The 20,530-nt window shown below is 35.2% G+C and overlaps 1 long non-coding RNA gene across 1 annotated transcript; it reads left to right on the top strand.

The window, feature by feature from the left end:
• The first annotated feature begins 229 nt into the window (after positions 1–229).
• On the top strand, positions 230–6,367 carry LOC118251750 (uncharacterized). Its single transcript, XR_004779934.2, has 3 exons — positions 230–350; positions 3,665–3,815; positions 6,305–6,367. It is a non-coding gene; the product is annotated as an uncharacterized LOC118251750 (long non-coding RNA).
• Positions 6,368–20,530: the final 14,163 nt, after the last annotated feature.

Below are 20,530 nucleotides of genomic sequence, written 5' to 3'. Positions count from 1 at the left end.
TTCTCCTCTAATGTTCAATGAGGATTAGGACCAACAATGTGTTGTTTAGGAGGTAGCCCACCTGGAACAATTTATTCTTGTATATTCCCTCATGCATTTTTCCAGACTTTCCACATCCTCATCTCCATCAAAAATTAATGCTATCCCACCATGGTGAAAACTTCAGTGGACGATCTCTGAACAGCAATAGTTCCCCTGTCCCATCTCCACTTACAGAACTTCAGTTTGCTTTGTGAAACAGACTCAGACCTTAAGAAGTGGAATGTTCTGGGTGAAACAAAACTAGAAGATGCACATTCCAAGAAGCTGCCTACTGCACTTCAGCCATCCACAAATGCTCAGTCCACAGGGTGAGTATGAAGTAGCCCTCACAATGCACATATAGTGTGAATATTGAACTCTCAACATGAACTGTTTTGCTTTACTTGTGTGCTTCCATTGTACTGTAGTATTTGCCCTGTTAGATATTTCTTTTGGATGGTGAAATAGTACCAGCACCAAGACTAGGTGAAGAGGTGAGCTTAGAACTTTGGGTATTCCTGTGATAAAATTAGGGAATTTCTTTTACATTGTCACAATACGAAAAAAAAAAAAAAAAGGAATCTTGGAAAATCTTAAGAAATTTTAGTCTAATTACATCACCAAACAGAGTCACAAAATATGTTGGCCTCTCTATCTTCATATGATAAATTAACAGACATTTGTCTATGAATCCTTCTAGCATTAATAGAATTGATCTTTAAACAAGATTCTGAAAATAGTCATTTTCATTTTCTTGCAATGCCAAAGCCATACACTGCAGAAAACACTGCACAGTGTCTGAGTAAACATTTTCTATAAAACATGCATAAGGAATCATATTTTAATTGGAAACTCTAACCCAGTAGGGGTTTTAGAAATGGAGTAGATTATTAAAACAAAGATTTGTTTGGGCTGGATTGTTTGCAGGAGATTTAAAAAATAAAGAGGTTGTGAAAAATATGAATGCATTTATATTATTTTAGTTTTCTCTTGCATTCTCTGTAAATAGTCTGGAAGCAGTACCCTGTTAACACATCCATTTGGTGTAATACAATTACTATATTAAAATTTATGTTGTTGATTTAGGGATGTCTGCTAAAACTGCCAAAGCCTCCCACTTGAACCTTCTGTCACCTTATGCTATTTAATGTGACATGATTATCTTAACTGATTTTGAAATTCATATACAGATACACAACACATTTGAATGGGTTCTTTTTTATATAGACAATTTGCATGAGATGGCATTGATGTAACGTAATTATGAGAAGACTGTAAGCAAAATACTAAACATGGACATAACTGTTCGGTACTGGAGAACTGCCAACCAGCAACCCCATACTTCAAAGAAGCTTAGGTCTCCAATTTGTAGCTTAGGCTTGGCTATTGCCATAATGACATATTTGTGTTTATCCTATCATATTGCTTTAGGGTCTTCCCGTATGGACCTGAGGACCCCTCCATACTGAGCTGAGAACAAATTCAGAAGAGATTATTTAGGCCCATGTCCAGAAGTAATGTAAAGGACCATGACAAAACAGTGAAACTAAGTCGATTATCATGATAAATACTGGCGGCCTAAATAATGACAGTCTCAGAGGCCCAAAATATTTTAATGCTTATCAGTTAATAATATGAATGCAAAAATAGATAACTAAACATATAGGCCTGACTATCAGTAATTGTCTTACAGTATTCTCCTTCATGGCAAATAAGCAGTTGCCTTATGTTCGGGGAGTGAGACTAGCACAAAGATTGATGAAAATAAGCAAGCAAATGTTTTTGTGAAGATGCAAACTGCAAACAAAGATTCGTTATCACAGTAACAGTCACAACCAAGATCAAAGTGTGAGGTTTGTTCAAACTTTGAAGCATTTCAGACTTAGATCCTTGTATTTCACTCACTGCTAGGCCTAGTTATGAGGGAGAAACAGTGGAATATATATATGTTTGTATGCATGAGCGCGCGCACATGTGAATATCCACTGACAAACAAATCTAATTAGAAAAGGGTAAATCCAAAATGTCTGTCTAAAGGAAGCATTTGATTTTGTGCACCGTAACATTACTTTGTATGTGTTTCCTTATTGCATGTCATACACTGAAATGAGTTCACATATGACGAGGAAAATGAGAATCAATCCTATTCCTATATCAGTCCTATAAATCCAGTGCATAATAGGCTGAGTTTAAAATCCAATTATTTTGAATGTAAGAAATGCACTTACCAGCACTGAGTCAGTGTAACCTTTGATACCATAACCCAAACTGAGAATATTAAGCATTGTAGTTTTATTTATTTTTAATGTTCAACATTGTGCTTGTGTGCGCTACTGTACTTTTCTAATATATAAAATATATTTAAGGATATATGGTGGAAATATATTAATAATAATAAAGCACATATTTTTTTATATCCAAGACATTTAGAGAATCATATCATTAAAATATATCAGATTTTGAAGCAATTCCCTTAAAAATTAAAAATTTCTTTCTCCTTCTTGCAGTCAGAAGGACAAATACTATTATTCCTTTCGTCACTAAACGGTAAGGATTTCATTTGTAGGCTTTTAGAAAAATGCAGAATACATTCGAAAATTATACATAGAGACCTGGAATCTTCTCTATTATTTCCAAGAGTGGATAATGGCTTCTTAAGTAACATATGGTAAATGTGCTGAAGTATTATCGTTTAAAAAAAATCAAATTCAATATAAAAGGCAAATATAATTATTCAGTGTTCAATAACAACTAATAAGAGTCTCTGTCTTCATACATGAAAAAGTACAAGTTTTTCAGTTTGAATCTTCTGTAACATTAAAGGTGTTTTCTATGGAATCCTGGCGTTATAATTATTGCAGTTATTATACTAATTAAAAAGTATAGTGAAAGTAACTGTTTATAGTTATATAAAACTAACTAAACTCAAATAGAGCAAAGATTTAGGGGAGAAGTAAGATGTCTAAATAGCTTCAATACCTTATTTTTGTGAAGATTTTCATTTTAGATTCATCTTGAACAGATACTGTCTATAAGGAAGTCTGTCTGAAAAAACAGATCTGTCTATGAGAGCACTATTTTTTTTATCAACTGACTAACCTACACAGATTTTTTTATTTTTTTTTTTAGCAAGAACAAAAGCATGTGGAAATGAGCTTTTGTTTGTTAGGGAAATGTGTAAAATTTAAGCATGATTTGAACATGAAATTAAAAAATATATATATTAGTATATATATATATATAAATGTTGGAATGAACTCCTTTAAATAAAGCCCACATCCATGGCAGAGCTTTTCTTGGAACATGAGGTGCACTGGACTGACACTGTCAAGTCTTCACAGCAGCAACAGCACCATGGGAACTTTAACACTGTATGTGCTCTTCCTTTAGTGAGTGCAAATGATAAGAAGCTAGGAGCGTTTTTTGTTTAGCAGAGAGAAATACTCTACATAAATATTCTGGCAACCTCGATTTTTAAGAGGAATCCCAGTATGTTTTGATTATAGTTTCATTTAAAATGTTGGTCTTTGAAAATTGGCATAGTCCTAATAAGCTATCAGTGTCATTCTAGATTTACACTACCAGATGAATATTGTGTTGATTCATAAACTGCTCTGTCCTTACCCGGTTTGATTTGCTCCAGGTACTTATGTTGCACTAGGACTCTGCAGCCTGGACCATTCTGCAATACCAATCTCAACACCTGTGTTTTAGACGGTGTTGTGAAGAACAGTTCAGCAGCTATCCAAGGTTGACAACTCTTCTCTCACTTTTCTCAGCAAAAGCAGAGGCAGGTGGGTAATGGTCAAGCTCAGGTCTGTGTCCTGAAGTACTGCTCAATATAATGAGATAGATTGGTAAGCAGCATTGTTCCCTTGATGCTGTGGTAAGGAAGAGCCTGGGGCTGAGACAGAACTGAAATGGACAGAATGGGGATGGATAAGCAAGAGAGGATATTCACTATATGAAATGGAATATATATATATATATATATAAAGATTGGACTATACGGAGGAAGGATTCACAGATACAGAAAATATGTGGATGAAAATTATAGATTAGGGGAAAAACAAACAAAAACAGAAATCAGAAGAAATAGGCAAAGAAAAAAAAAAAAAGAAGAGCAGAAAACTCAAAGTGCAGAATCTGTTTTAGGTGATGCCCTAAACCTCACCAGTTCATCAAGAAAAAAGAAAAACCTTATACCCCTTAAGAAAGAATATTGTGGACAGGAAAAGTATTTATCTTTCTCCTAAAGAGCTGTTTATATTATGCAAGACAGAATAGCCAAAAAAGAAACAGGGAAATGCCTGTTCTGAGGTACATATACCTCGCCAAGTATATGTCACCTACTCCAGGAAATGTGGAAGGAAAACAAAAAGGCCACAGTCAGCCACAGCAGCATTCAAATTTATAAATGTTTAATCCTTCAGTCTTCACAGGTTCTGTATTTAAACATGCATTTTTAATCGACCCCAGAAATCATTTCAGTTTATATACATTTTTTTCTAAACCTGGGGCCTACCTGTGATTTCCTGCACAACCTCCAGGAGCATCGGATTACCTTGAAGTTGCAATAACAACTGTAATCTGAACAGGTCCCTTGTAGGGAGCAGAAATACAGGTCTGCAGTGCATTAAAGCGTCACGCACTGCCAGCCTAGGACCACACTAAAACTGTTCTTAATGATGCAGGTAGTGTCCTTTGCTACTTCAGATACTTTCTTACCTGTTTCTTCAAGGAAGAAAATCTCAACAGTTTAACAGCAGTAGAAAGAAAAGGATTTGCTTGGTAGAGTAAAATTATGTGCAACTGGATAGTTTGAGGCTGAGGTCATAGTATACGGTGAAAGTCTTTTAAAGGTAGTTAGATTTGTGCTTCCTTTTAAAGGCCCTGGCAGGATTTCCAAAAGCAGATGTGGAAGAGTCCTCCACAGTATGCCTGCCATAGTTATTAGCTTCTTTTCTGAAGCTTTAAGTACCTACAAAGCATCTTTAAAATCTCACCCACAGTTCCTTTATCTTTTTGGTGGGGTCATTCCTATAAGGCAATGTGCCTGCGATTTACAGGCAGTATCCTTGATGATAGTCTCTGGAAATGCTCTGAGCATTTATGGAAGATGAATCTTCCTATTCTCTCTACAGCAGTTTTAATAGGATACCGTGGGAAGGGTTTCATTATTGCTGCCCTTAAAATGAGCATAAACATGGGTGCTCAAAAATAATTCTTAGCTACCTTAAAACTTATGTTTAACAATTTTCATCCAGAAGAAAATCAGTTTGTTTTATATATTCTGTATGGTATACAGGAATCAGTGGAGTCACCTCTGGGGCAAAATTCAGCAGCTGTTTAATAGTGGCAGCAATGCTGCAGAACAGTTTTAGGCCATGAAGAGTAGAAGAATAACTTATCTAATTGAAACTGTGTGGGGAATTTAAGTAGGCAGAATGTAATTAGTCAAGCTGGAAGTTGGCCATTCAAATATTGAAGACTTTAAAGAGATGTTAATAACTATGCACAGCTTTAGGAATATATCTTCAAATCACAATTTTAATAAGAATAAAAAAAGGAGAAAATACATTTAGCAGCTTATGTTAGGGAAATATTGTATTAACTGTAGAGGACAAAAATGAAGGTAAATATTTAAACACGTGTTATCAAGACTTTGATGTATCAATCCTATCTCCACTAAAGCCTCCTACTGTAAAAAATAAAACTCCCACATTGAAGTATGTTTCTGCTTTGCTTTTGCTATGATAAATAGCTATCACAAAAAAAACAACAACAAAAAAAACCCCATAAAACATGGATAATAAAGGATGTTATTTAAGAAAATAACTTAGGGCAGTGGTTTTCATTTCAAAAATGTACAAAGGATGGAGCAGAGCACTGATCTGCCTTGCATGAACACTTTAAAAATTGTTGTCTTTGTGATAGATTGCTTGTATAGTAGATTTGTATTGTATTCGTGATTGCTAGCCAGTGTGGTTGTTCCTGAAGATCAAAAAAATTGGCAGAATTAAAAAGGTCCTATATAACTATATCAGAGGATATATATATATATATATATATATATGCAGTGTCTACTAGATAGAGCTAATTTACAATGATAATTTCTACCGAACCTAGCTCTCTTCAACGTTTCACTCTGAATGCTTGTATAACAAAATTTGTGTACCAGATTACTGACAGTGATTAGAATTTTAGCAAGCTTCTTTGTTAATTTTTTTCATTAAAATTGTTTCCAAATAATATTTAAAATGCCATTTGAAATCTGTTTCAGTTTGGATGCTTAGCTGATGTTTAGCTGGATTGCATATGAATCTGCAGGCTGACACGGAAGTCTCAACTGGCAATGGCACTTACATCTTCCTCTGCTAGCCCCACCACTAGTTATCAGTCATAACAGTGCCAAACAAGGTAAGTTTAGGAACCCCTCCTAGAAATGCTAGCCTATGAATACTAGTATGAGTATCTTTCATGTGGTGCAGTGCAATGCATTCCTGTGCATAGCTACTGGTTTGTCCTGAAATTATCAGAGCTCTGTTAGAGCAACACTTTGTCTCAGCTTATTATGGCTGAGCTGACAAGCTTTACTGCCATTGGTCTGGTCGTGATGGGTTTAGAGATTACTGGCCGGTGCCCCAAAATACACTGTAGACAGGCATCAAATTCATTTTAGGCTTAGATACAATTAAAAAACAGTAACAACAAAAAACACAAAAGGAAGCCTACGGTGCAAAGGGACAGTTAAGCATTTTTGTTGGAGATTCAAAACAGTCAGCATACTGAGTAAGGTTGCCTGCAGGATATAAAACTAGTGTGCTTTTTACATATTAGCTGAGCAGTTAAGGACCAGAGCGCTGTTCCTGCCTCATGATGAAAATTTTAAATCTCAGCTTTCCAAAGTATGCCCAAAACACTAGCCTGGAGGCTAGTCTACCTGTTTGAGTTCCCGATGAGGCTGAGACTACTTACTGTACTGCCAAGAGAGCAAGATTTTTGGAGACCAGAGAGGAGGGCATGCTTGTACTTGACATTGCAGAAATTTGGTGCTTTTGGGTTTGCCCCGTGCACCAAACTGTCCTTCCCAGCCTTCTGCCAGATGAGAGCTGTATGAGTTCCTCCGTGTAATCATGCTCGCACTGGTTTCCAGCCTGAAAGGAAAACAAGTGAGAGAGAAAACATTCAGGACAAAAATCAAAATAAAGAAGGTTCAATGTCAGTACCTTATTCAGTCTCATTCCCCAGAGTTGTCATCAGTCTGCCATTAAGTAACTTTCCAAATGCACTTGTATGCCTCCCACATTCACCAGTAACTTCTGATAATTCCTGCATGGTTCATTGCAACCAGATTTGGTAGAAGGTGTAGGTCTTGGAAATAATTACAGCGACTAGAGTTTTTTAGCTGTAGACAATCTACTGAGGGAAAATGCATACAGTTGTGAATAAACATAATACCGGACACAGAGATCCCAACCTCAGAGGCCCCATATAAACACATGTACAGCAGGAAAATATTCAAGGAAGATTTCATTTTCTATCACACCAAACTAGATAAGAATGACAACAAAAACAAAACAAATATGGAAAACTTACTTTTGTTAGTGCTATTGGTCATGGAACTGCCTTTTTCCCCATTTTTTAAATATAGCTTAATCATCCATAATTGTTGTAATAAGACTCCCAAAAGGTAATAATGATATACTATGGCAAATTTTATACATTATGATACATGTCCTTTAGGCTTTATAAAGGCTCCTTGTGATGGGTTTGACAAGCTTCCCTGAGGCAACTGAGACTCCTTTACATAGTTCATTAGCTGAAAAGAGCAATGGGCTTCAAGGTGCTTTAAAAAGATTAATATTTTTTCAGTTCACTGTTCATGGGAGAAAGTGCAGGTAGAATAATTCAAGGCCAAATTTGGCTTTGATCAGTAAAATGTGTATTTTGTGGGAAAAATTGATATATAGATGGTTACATAAATAGATGACTATTCATAAGAACAGAATGTCACTCAAACAAGACAATTGTTGTCCCTAATTTTAAAACAGAAGTAGTTTGTCCTCTTTGTGCTAGATGCTAACTTCACACTTTTCTCTCTGCAATCACTGTTTGCAACTGTTATATCAGAGAACATTTATAATAAGATAAGAACATTTATAATAGGATAACCTAGGACAGGATAATGAGTGTTTCTCAGTCACTCAGGGAGAAAGAAGTACAAAAACCTGATCCTCGTTTTGAGCTGTACTGTCTTGTCTGCAGCTCAGCCATTAGTAAAGGCCTGTGCCTTAACATATTAGCATAACCTTTTCTTGTATTGTAGGTCAGAGAAAACTCCCATTTAAAATCTTCCTCATTTGTCAAGACAATTTCTCTTTTGACATCATCCAGAAGGTAGAAGCTCTTATTGCCATCTCTCTACTATTTTTGCTGGAAACAGATTATGGGAGCAGCATCCATAGTCTTCCACATAATTATTCCCCTTCTGCCTTGCTACCAATCTTGATTTCTTGAGTGTGTCATTTAAAATGAACCACCTGCTTTTCCCCCAGGTGTAAATCCTGCATAAGAGTCTCCTTGGTGGAAATCATTACAATATACTAGACAAGGCCAATAAAACAGAAATATATTTTTTTTACACTCCTTTGTATCTGTCTTGTAAGCCTTATATTTATATATTTTTTCTTAATTATGGTTTTATAATAATACTGCAGGGCTTCAAGAGTGATGTGAGTGCATTACTGACTAACATCAGTTGTCACTGCTAATACAAGTGTTCAGAAACTTGTGGAGATTTATTTTAAACAGAAGAGTATATACAGTGATACATACACGTGTATGTAACTCTGAGATGAGCTAATAGCAAGAATTGTGACAAAAGATATCCCAAGAAATTTATGTGTTGATATGATTTATGAAAATATTCTGTAGCTATTAAGAGACTATATGTTAATATTCCCCAACAGGAAAAAGTTATAAGCTTATGTGCTAACAGGCAATTTTTTGACATTTGATTTTTTTCTTATATTTATGTCATAATCAAAATGGCTTCAATAAATTCTGAACTTTGGTTATCAGATAAACTGTGATCCTCTTCCTTTCCATCAGTCATTGTTTGATTATATTTTTAAATGGTTTTAATACTGAAAACAAAACAAAACAAAAAACTCTTAGAAAACTTGCAATACATTAAATTATTTTAAAAATATCTCCAACTTACATGGCTCATATTTCCCTAGTATATTTAGAATGTTAATGAACAGCATTTGTTATTATATGAATGTTCAGTTATTGCTGATTTTATCAGCATACACAAACATGACAGATCTGTGAGGGAAAAATCTGTAAAGCTGATTTTCTCTCTTTCTCTATTTTTATAGCTAAGTCAAGCCTGTTTAAAAAAAAATGAATACATGCAGCTTATAAAACAGTCTAAAATGGCCATAGGCTTTAGCATTCACTGGGAATATTACGCACCACCACTCAGATTTTATAACAGTAAATCATTATGAGTGTCAACGGCTTATAGAGATCCCCGCCTTTCAGTTATGAACATTTGCATTTCAACCAAGTTTTCTATCAAAACAAAAATTTTACTTTGCTAAAGATCAGTGGCTGGAATAAAAAGGTCTCAATATTCTTTTTTTTTTTTCTTTTTTTCCCAATGGCAGTTCCACATGACTTAATTTTAAACTGATATGGCTAAAAATTCCTCTATATTCAGTACATGAAAATGTCTACACAGTGTTTGTTTCAGTCCCAAACAGAATATTCTTTTAAGCACATCTGTACTACCATCTACTGGAAAGGTGAGTAACTGTGTAACAGTAATCCAGTGATTCCATCAGCTACAGAACCTAGATTAAAAAAAAAAAAAAAAAAGAAAAGAACTTTCCATTTCTCCCACAAAAATTATATCTTTACAGTGTGCACTTTAAGATGTACTGACACTAGAAATCTCTCATTGGTAATCTTTTGCAGAGATCAGGTTGAACTAAGGCTGGGTAGTTTTCATGAGGATATATTTCAGCCAAAAGTGAGATATTCTTTATCATTTTCTTATGATAAGGTATTGCACATTAATAGTTCTCTTTCAGCTTTCGAGATAAGTAAAGGGAGGACAGCAAGTGCGTGTGTGTACAATTACATTCCTCAGGCAAATGAGAGACTCAGAAAATTCACCAGAGCATGGCAGACAGGTACTGTGTATACTATATTATGTGCTTCTGGACTCCAGAGCTCAGTTATGTTTTCTCACAATTCTGTTATGCCATTCTAGGATATCTTGAGCCACCTCTGCCAAGACTGGTGAATTGTATTCTTGTTTAGCAAGAGGAAGAAACATCTTCTAAAGTGAGATTAGATTACTTCTTTTATATACTTAGTTCTGCATTCTTCACTAAGCAGCTGTGCATACACACATACACAAATGCAAACAGAATAGGAGTTTTGCAAATAGTGCAGCTGGATACCATCAAGGGAATATGAAAGCAATCTCTAGCTGCCTTGAATGTTATCAGCCTCCTAGACAATTACATCATTCCTGCAACTGGCCACACACAAACATTGTTACCGGCTTCTAGGCAATTAAATAATACTTGATACTGATTACAGACTTTCACAATTTTTATTCTTCAGAAACATGTACAGGCAGACACAGAGAAAGATGTGCAGGATTGTAAAATGAGTGTACATAAATGAAAAGCAGAGGATGGCAGCAGTGTTATTAGTTTCTGGATATGAGAACATGGCTGTTCTTTGTACATCTTTTTAAAACTGTATTTAGAATACTGAATAGGAATTATTTTAAAGAAGGTCATTGTGTTGTTCACACATCAAGGACAGCTAAAATAATCATCATTTGTTAAAATAACTTTTAGATGAGAAGCTATTAACAATATACAGTGTTATTAACATAGATTATTTCAGCACATGGAAAGCAACAAAAAAGCGTTGCCAAGAAAACTTTAAAAATATGTATTTGACCAAATCTTTAACTACCTGGGTAGAATTTACCTTTGTTCTTTTGCCATCTACCAGTAAGTGGAAGAAGAAATCCCATCTTTCATTGGGAAGCCATGTAAGACCCATTTTGCATCATCAAAAATCAGTCCAGCAGTTCCAGCAGCTACATTTTGAGTCTCTAAAAGCAGTGATAATTATTTCCGGAAACAAAACATGCAGTGCTTATAGGATGATGTAGAGTGAATGCTTTCCACACATGTACTTACCTTGATGACTTCAGGACATAGCCTGAATAATCTTCCTACTGTAAAACTGGGTCTCAAAAACAAACAAACAAACAAAAACTTTTAAAAAGCTAACAAACACTCCTATCCTCATACTAATCACAGACTTTGAATAATCCTTGCTGGACTCTCACCTATTCTGCAGTGTTTTACCACACAAGGAAAGTACGGCACTTCATGGCGAATAACATACTTCACTTTATCATAGCATTCCTTCAGCTTTAAACTTTGTGTTTGCATGTTTCTGTTCAGACTGCAGCAGTATCAGTTTTTTCTGTCCCTAACCTGAGGCATAAGAATGTTCTCTGATTTTAAAGAAAATGTAGATAGCTACTCAGGCCACCACTCAGTCTCTTTTCTATATTGTACTTTTTCAGCTCTGACATCTAATCAGCCTTGTCCTGAATTCATCATTTATGCTTTCCTTTCTCCAAACTGGATATTATCTCTCTCACTTCAGTGGCCACCTTATGACAAAGCTCTATGTTCTTTCTTCCATTAGTATATGTAAAATTAACTTCTCCCTCTTGCAAATTGTTTGTTTGTTTTAAACAAACAACAACAAACAACAACAACAACAACAAAACAGCTTGCTTTGTTTCACTCTAGTGGTTCATCTTAGAAAATACTCTTTACTTCCACTTGCTAATATTCAGCTGTCTTTACCTTTCACCAGTTTTTATCATAAACCTCCTGTATTACCTAAGAATGCAAATACCAAATTTACTGTCAACAGTATTCACAGATGTAATACTGTTCTGACTAATAAATCTCTCTTATATTTTTTCCCCTTTCTTTTTTTTTACTGTATTACCTGTGCAGAATATGATTTAAAAGATATTTTTTTTCCCTTATGTGATCTAAAAATGATAGCTCTTTCAAATATTTCCTCAAGATCCACCTTTGCCCTATGGCCCACAAAATTCTAGTTGTTAATCATGTTGAGGGGAGTGATAGGCTGTAACATTCTTTTCTTATTTCTTATTTTTTTCTTTTCCTTTTTTTTTTTTCTCTAATTAAGCTCCCCACTACCTTCTCCCTGAACTTAAATGAAAAAAAAAAATTGTAACAACATATAATTGATAGTTAGATCAGTTCTTCCCTTATGTACTTCAACATTGTATCTGTATTTCTTGCCTATCCATCTTTTACACCTTTTAAATCTATAAACTTACTGGACCAAGCTTTGTTTTTTTCCCTACTTGTTTGCACAGCTAGCAAAACCATTCTCTAATCCTAGGGGAGGCTGTTGAATATTGCTATCAAATAAAGGCATCATTGTTTCACTAGTTCGCTGCTGTCAATAGAGGTAAAAACCACTCTACTTTTTCCTTGTATTATATTATTATTATTTTTTAAATGTTATGCTGGGAGGGAAGGGAAGGGAAGGGAAGAGAAGGACCTAGCAGTTTTATTTCAGGCTAAAATCCATGTCTATTCATACTTCGGTTGGGTGTATCTGTTCAATCTGAATCACTTGACAAATTGTTTGGCTGATCTGCACAAGGGTTTGTAGAGGAATGAACTGAACTGCTGTCTGAGAACAGGATTAATTTCTTTGAGAAATTCCAATATATATGTAAATTTCAACATAGTCGTTTCCAACATGTAAATGGGAACATGTACATAGAAACATGCAATTTCTAATCTTCTGATGGCAGTTTGGGGCTATCCTTCAGACTGTTTACAGGTTTTTGACAGTAACTTCCAGACCCGTATATATACGAAGTAGTTTTGACCTAATATGAGGAGGTATTAATGTACCAGTGCAATTATCAATACAATCCTATCATGTTCAGAATGTTTTTTTTTTTTTTTCCTTCAGGCATAGGTATGAAGTACAAGAACACTGCCAGCATTGTTTGTTCCACCCACAAAAAACAGCAACAACAACAAAACCACCAAAGAACCCCCACAACTCGAGCCCATTAATTTCTAAACTGTGATTATACTCTCTATTTGAGCAGGGGGCTCAGCAGTAGGAACAGTACCAAAACAACACCCTACACCCACTCCTGGGCTGCTGCTGAATTCATGAATATTGCAGAAACATTTTAACTTGATGAAAAAGAGAGTGATAGGATCAAATAAAAGCACTGAGTAGGAAAAACAGTCCTCTAAGCCATTCACAGTGGGAGGAGAAAAATATAGAGAAAGAGAAGAGAAGGCCTTTTAGACTAGAGAACGTTTGAGATTGGAATGACATGATTTCCTTCTGTCATTATTAAAATTCATTGTTTTTAAAATAGCATGTTTATACAGCTGTTTTTTTTGTTTGTTTGTTTGTTTGTTTTTTAAGCCAGTCATGTAAAAAATGGGGGAAGGTAGTCTTTAAATTCCTGAACATTAAATCAATCCTATCAATCCTATTTATTGTTCTTTCTGTGACAGGCGATAACTGGATCTAACAGTGAAGAGTGCCACCATCAGGACGACTGGCGAAATGGAAGCAATTTTTGTGCAGGTTGGTTATTGCCTCCTTTCCCAACTTCAAGGTTTACTTGCAAAAATACTCTCTAAAATTCTCCTGTCTAATCTTATCTGAGCAATTAACCAAGGAGGAGTGATTGGGTTATTTACAGGAGGTGAAGATATCTTGGAAACTTTGTACTCTTTTTGTTATTTTCCCACAAATAACAAGAACATGAGTGTTTCACGTTTTTTTTCCATCTGTGGTCTGTGCTGTTTTTCGGCTGTTTCTTTCACAGAATGGTGAATAAACCAAGCCTTGTGGCCCCTCTTTCTACAACCCCCTCCCCCCCCCCCCCCCCCACACACACACACTTTTTTTTTTTTTGGTCATTTAGTTTAATTTTTGGATGGTAGTTTCTTTGGTTGCATTTATTCATAATCAAGAGAATACTAATTTTTATTTCATTAATCTTGATGGAGATCAGAGACAAACATGTTGAGAGCTACCTTAACCTCTAAATTAGAAATGTAGTGCAAGATCTCAACAAACATGGCAGTCTCATTCTTCATGTTTCACTCATGCTGGGACTTCTTGAAATCAGAGACATACAAACATGTTTTATTCTTTCACAGAATAATAAGAAAAAGTCAATCAAATAAGTGGATTTCATTAAAAAGTTCATTAAAAGTGAAGCATACTGCAACAAGCTGAGTAACAAACTAAATCTTGCCTTGGGCAACAAGCAGAATTTATTTACTTTTTGTCCCCTTATCTTCCAACCCACTAATGTCAGACTGTGATGGATGAAAAGACTTTCTATACCAAAATCTGAATTCTCAGTAAATTACTGACAGCTGGTGTCATTCCAAATTAGAGATAGGCTATTACTAGTGATCAGTTTATTCTATGACTTTAGTCGTTTTGACTGCCTGCAAATTATTTGCGAATTGGTTTTGATTCTTCATGTGCATTTGTTTGTAATTGATTTTTGTTTGAGATACTGTTTGTGTGGAGAAATGCTAATTGTACGGAACTTGTTTATCTTTGTATGTGCTTTGCAGTACTTTTACATAACTCATCTTACTATTTGCATTATAAACAAAAGAGGTTGTTTTCTACTTAGCATCTATTCTCCAGCATATTTTGAGAATTTGTTTTATGAATAGTTAAGTTTAAATGATAACAGAGAGATTTGCAATATGAACCATTCAACAAGTCTTTTTGAGCAAGTATCCTCAGCTCTTTGCCTCTATGAGAACATTCTTGCAAATTAAACCTGTCTGTCAAATGCTTTAGGACTGGGCAATAGAGAAAGGCCATTTGTCACAGCTAGCACCACAGCCAAAGCAGATTTTCTTTGCAAGAACATGCAAAATAACATTATGCTTCATTTGTGTAATTCTCATTCAGAGAACTCTTTTGCTTTATCAGCTTCATTCAGATTTGTCAGCTTGCTAGGCACTACCTGACAACATCAACAAAAAGAAAAATTAAAGGATATGTAAAAACAAAATAGCATGCCCATTTCATCTTATATTATTCCTTCCTGATGTGAAGAGGATTGTCTTTCCAATTTTTTCTTCAACAGATAGAGATAATCTAAAAAAGCAAATAAGCAGTAAAAATCTTCATATCAGTTTTCTGCTTATTGTTCACTCCCTGTCTCCTTTAGGCTATAATTCCCTTACATTTGATTTTGTCTTCCAAATCTCATAGTTTCGGCCAGAAATAAGAAGCATGTGAAGGAAAGAAAGACTGAACAAAATTATGTTGTTCTATGTTATTTAGATGGTTACATACATGCAAGTAAGTTTTCTGTGGTCCTAGGAAAATGAATTTGATTATCTGGAAAAATTTGGCAGGGAGGAGAGATTTCCCTCTACTTTCTGCATCTTCCTTGAACTGGTTCTTTTGCTTACTCATTGTAAGACCTTTTGTTCAATGGGGTCTTGTATGTTTGCACACTATCTTTATTTTGTATTTCTCACAACACAGAATTCATATTCACCATTCCTAATCATATTCATTAGGAGAAATAGTCCCAGAATAAATCCTATCTCCCAGACCTTTTTTTTTTCAGTAGATGAAAAAATTCTGGATCCTCTCTCTCTCCCTGCCCTCTTTTCCCCCACCTCCAGTTAGATCTATAATCTGAAAAAAGCCACTCATAAGTGGTAAAAGATGTCAGAAATCTCAGGAGACTTTTGTCTCGTAGGAAGAGACAGGTCTGTATCAAAAGTGAATCTATTTAAAATGGGCTTTAGTTTGTGGAGATCTCATAAGCACATCTCTAATCAAAAAGGAGTAATTGCTCCACCAAAGTAGCATTCATACAGAATATACATTTCAATGCAGCTGAGCTTGAGAGAGAAGATTAAAATGATTTCAGGAAGGGATATGCATGATTCAACACTGAGTAAAGGAATAATCTTTAGAGAACACAGAAAAGTGGCTCTTCTAAGAAGTATAATTTCTGCTGCATGCAAAATGCATTAACATGAGAAAAGAGGGTTGTGATAAGGTTCCATAATACCGAAGCTACGTTATTGTTTTTCTGTTTGTTTGTTTTTATGCTCTTTGTGTGACATCAGTATTTATTGCCGTAGTGATTTGCATTATATGTCAATATGTATGCACCGTTCTGGGGCCTCCATGAATCAAATTCCTCCTTTCATTTCTCAGGTGCCACAATGTTAGCTGGACTTTTGCTGCCTCCATTCAAGGCTGACAAAATCAGCAATGATAATGTCACCCTTCTTTTTTAGTATACATACAAAATGTCTTTTACACATGATTTATCATTCTTCATGTACTTAAGACACTGATGTAGTTTTCATCCCTGTGAAAACTGTGCCCCTTTATAACATCGCACTGACACAGAGGAATACTACTATTATTTTCATTTTACAGATGTGAAATTGCAATAGACAGGCAAAATGACTTCTCCAAGGTTATGCAGTAAGTCTATAGCAAAGCATGGAATTATGTGAGATTTCAAAGCTTCAGGCTACCACTATAACTATTTTACCAAACATTTGTCTTCTTTTCAAGAACATACTACATTCTAAACAAAGAAGTGACACAAATCCTTAGGGGAAAAAATTAATCCTAAAGCACATATTTCAAATCTGTATATAACATTATGCCTACCATACAGTTTTTCCCAGTACATTTCTGAAGCTTTAAGAGTATCAAATATCAGAGTCATGTGCTAGTCCTTTTCTTTTTTTTCCCCCAAATAAATTAAAGACAAAAACAAAACCACACACACAGCAAGTCTCCAGCAAAGTAGAGAATTACCTGTGTTTTCAAAGCTTCAGGCTAGCATTACAGCTATTGGACAAAATATTAATCTCCTTTTCAAGAACCTTCAGCATCCTGAACAGAGAAGTGATGATAAGCTACTGCAAATTTGAAAGCAAGTAGGATTGTTGTTTGATTACTTAACTGCACAGTAAATGGAAACATTAAGGCATGAAATTTTCATATATTTTAAAGAGTGGTTGATCAGAGGTTTAGGTAGGTGATACTGAGGTAGGAAAACTAGAATGAAGAAATTATCTTACATGATGTTTATTTTTAATAATTCTGTTTTGTTCATCTCTTTTTCAAAGGGAAGAGAGAGACCTTCAAGTTATTACTATGTAAAGGTATTATCCTATTCACTCATTATATTTCCTTTTTGATTATTTGTTTTTGACTTTTAACTTCAGAGTATTTCAGTATGACAAAGCAGACTTTCATAAAATTGTGGGTAAATTCAATCACTCTACAGTATAGGGATCAGAAAACTTCAGAGCTCATTTTCAGCAGATAGTTTTATAAATGGAAAGGGAACAGGACAAGCAAGATGCAACATGTGCTTTAAAGCAGGTTGGTTACCATTTGCAAAAGTCATGGAACACCCTTTAACAACTTTTATTTTTATCTTAGATTTAGTGGGAGAACTTGGGACCTTCCTTTTAGAATGAGAGCTGTTATCGAAATAACAGAAGATTGGCAAGCTGGAAATAGGAAAAGAGGATGGATAAAATGCACAGTTCTCTTTCAAACTCTGAGATGGCTGTAGCGTAAGTGGGAGGAAAGGAGAAACAACAACAAAGAAAATCATTATGATTCAGATGTTTACAGGCCAGTTTCATAGTCAGTCTAGTTCTGGGCAGTCTTTGTCAGAGCTCTGACAATCATTTTTTAATTTGACAGTCACATTTGCACATCAAGGCAAAATGTTTGCTTTACACATTTAGTTCACTACTATGTTTTATTGATGTTCATGTTCCAGTGAAATCCTTAACTTTATGTTAATGCAGATCTCTAAGATTTATAGTCTTTTTTTTTAGGATCTGCTCTCAGGTTTAAGAGCCTGACCTTAAGAAGAAAGAAAGGTCATATGAGTAAGATAGCTTTCCAGGACATTTATACTGGATGTTTCAGACAAAAAGAATAATACAAAATCATATGAACATCTTAGAAAACAAAGAAATGTTTATATATTAAAAAAAAGGCAATTTGTTAATGGTGTTTGACTTTGTTGCCGAAGTGCCCTATCAGCTGCTCTCTAAAGTGGCCCTGCCCACACACTTGCTGGATGAATATATAATTATTTGCATCAAAATGAGACTCACTTTACTGTCTTCTGCTGAAAGTATCTATTAGGAGACTTCCATAAGGAATGTGATATAGGAAGTCAGTCTCCATGGTCAGTATAGTCTTGTCTAGTTTTATAATCAATTAATAAAACTAGATTTTAAAAATGACAGAGAAACCCTCTAAGATAGCCACTGTACTGCAAAGCACTCCTTAGGGATATTACGATATGCTATGTATCAGTCAGGTAGATTGCTTTGAAACAGTATCTCTCACATTGCACTAAAGTGTTTTCATTGCTGTTATTTGAGTACAGATTTCTCTTTTTTGTTTGTATAAGAAATGTATAAGAAAACTTGACAGCCTTGTGCAGGAGACAGCAAACTGTCTCACTTGGGAACAGAGCTGTGTTGTGTAGAGTAACTGTGGACTAAGCGCTCAAGAGTCATGGAAAGCATCCTGATCCCCCCCCCCCCTTTTTTTTTTTCTTATAGTACTCTTTCTGTAGGCCTCTATTCCTCATAGTGTGCAAGCCAAAATTGCTAACACAGAACTGGATAGCAACCAAGAGTCACAGGTTTGAATAGTGAGGAATCTTTGGAACTCTTTTCTTACAGAACTGCTGTCAAGAAGAATAAAATACATACATTTCTTTTTTCCTTATCAGTTCCCTTCACTTCAAAATAGGTGAAGGTAGCTAAGTGATATGAATAACTGAATCTGTATGCTTTCTTTGCTACCAAACTTCAGCTTGTCACAGACAAAAGTTATGGACACCAAAGTTACAATCACCTGAGTAAACAACTGAAATTCTTTTAATTTTCTTGTCTCTCTTGCTGTGGTATGTTGTAAATAAATTAGGAAAAGTGAGAAACAAGGATATTTTTCAAGTGTGACTTTTTAAAGATTGCTTTCTGAAGTTGAAAAAATAAATTTCAGAAAGAGGTATCAATATTACAGTCTGAGACTAGAACTTCACTATCCCTTTTTTAGGTCTGCCTTGTGGTTCAAGTCACAGCAGCATATCAGAAAGATTTGAACTAGTTTTTTCTGATACCCCAAGTGAGTTTCAACCACATCTCAGTTAGTTAAAGCCTTTCTGATTGCTTCAGGTGACATGATTCCTTCAACAACAGGTTCCTAAGCCTGTTGTAATCCATTGTACGTCTCCAGAGTCTCTTATTGAAAAAGCTATTTTCACTGAGGCAAAGTGGTTTTTGTTAATAGCAAACTTTGCAAAACTGCACTCAGCTGGGTTATGCTATATATAATTGAAACTATATTTTTCCTTTCAGTTTTCCTCATGGCAGCAGAGACATACCTCATCACTGTAATTAAGTCACTATAAATATACATTGATTATTCTGAAACCTGTGGTCTGGTATAAAATCCCAGCATTACTTTGCTTGAAAACATAGCTTTGACATATGACTTATTATTACAGTATTGTACGATTAGTAAGTACACAAGATAGTAAACTATTCAGTATAGTACTCTCAAGGGAATGAGGGAGGGAAGAGATATAAAACCAAAAACTTGGTACTGTATCCTCTGTAGTATTGATTTTAGTAAAATGGCTTAGTGCTTTCTGTAAAAGGCTAAAATATTCTCCTGTTTTGTTTTGGCTGTGAGAGTCAGACTTTTTGTCTATCTAAACTACTGAAGTTAAATCTGCAACAATATTTAAGTAGACCTTACAATCCAGCACTTTTTAGAGCAGTTCTGTGGACTGACAGCAGCTGGGAGATGCAAAATGCAGAGATGTGTATAGCTGGCAACAAAATAAAATAGTGTGGGCAGAGATTTATCATATATATCATGGAATTACATATCCAGGACTTGTGTGTTTTGTCTGAAGGTTTTAGCAGGCTCGTACTATCTTAACATAAATTATTTATTATTATTTATTATAAATTATAATTATTATTATGAAAGTAGACAGATCTCTTGGTGCTTCTGGATGTCATCCTGTCATCATCCAGAGAAGACAGGCTGACTGGGAGCTTAGCTTCAGCTCCTTGAAATCACTCTTGGCAAGGAAGCACAGAGAGATGAATGGTGTACCTTTTAGATCTTCACTCGCCACAACTTGATTTGCATCTTCTAGCTCAGACTTGGAAAACTCCAGGGATATGAGACTAAAACTGTCTACAGCAATGTGGTTTCCACAGCTTTTTGAGACACTGTATGCACACTCCTAGAGTAAAAGAAGGTTTTCCTAATACCAAGAAGAAATGTTCCAAGCCACAACTTG

This window comes from Cygnus atratus, chromosome 4, assembly GCF_013377495.2.
Source record: "Cygnus atratus isolate AKBS03 ecotype Queensland, Australia chromosome 4, CAtr_DNAZoo_HiC_assembly, whole genome shotgun sequence".
NCBI classification, from domain to species: domain Eukaryota; kingdom Metazoa; phylum Chordata; class Aves; order Anseriformes; family Anatidae; genus Cygnus; species Cygnus atratus.
The sequence above is the reverse complement of the archived record's forward strand: the minus strand, read 5'-3'. Positions and strand labels throughout refer to the sequence as shown.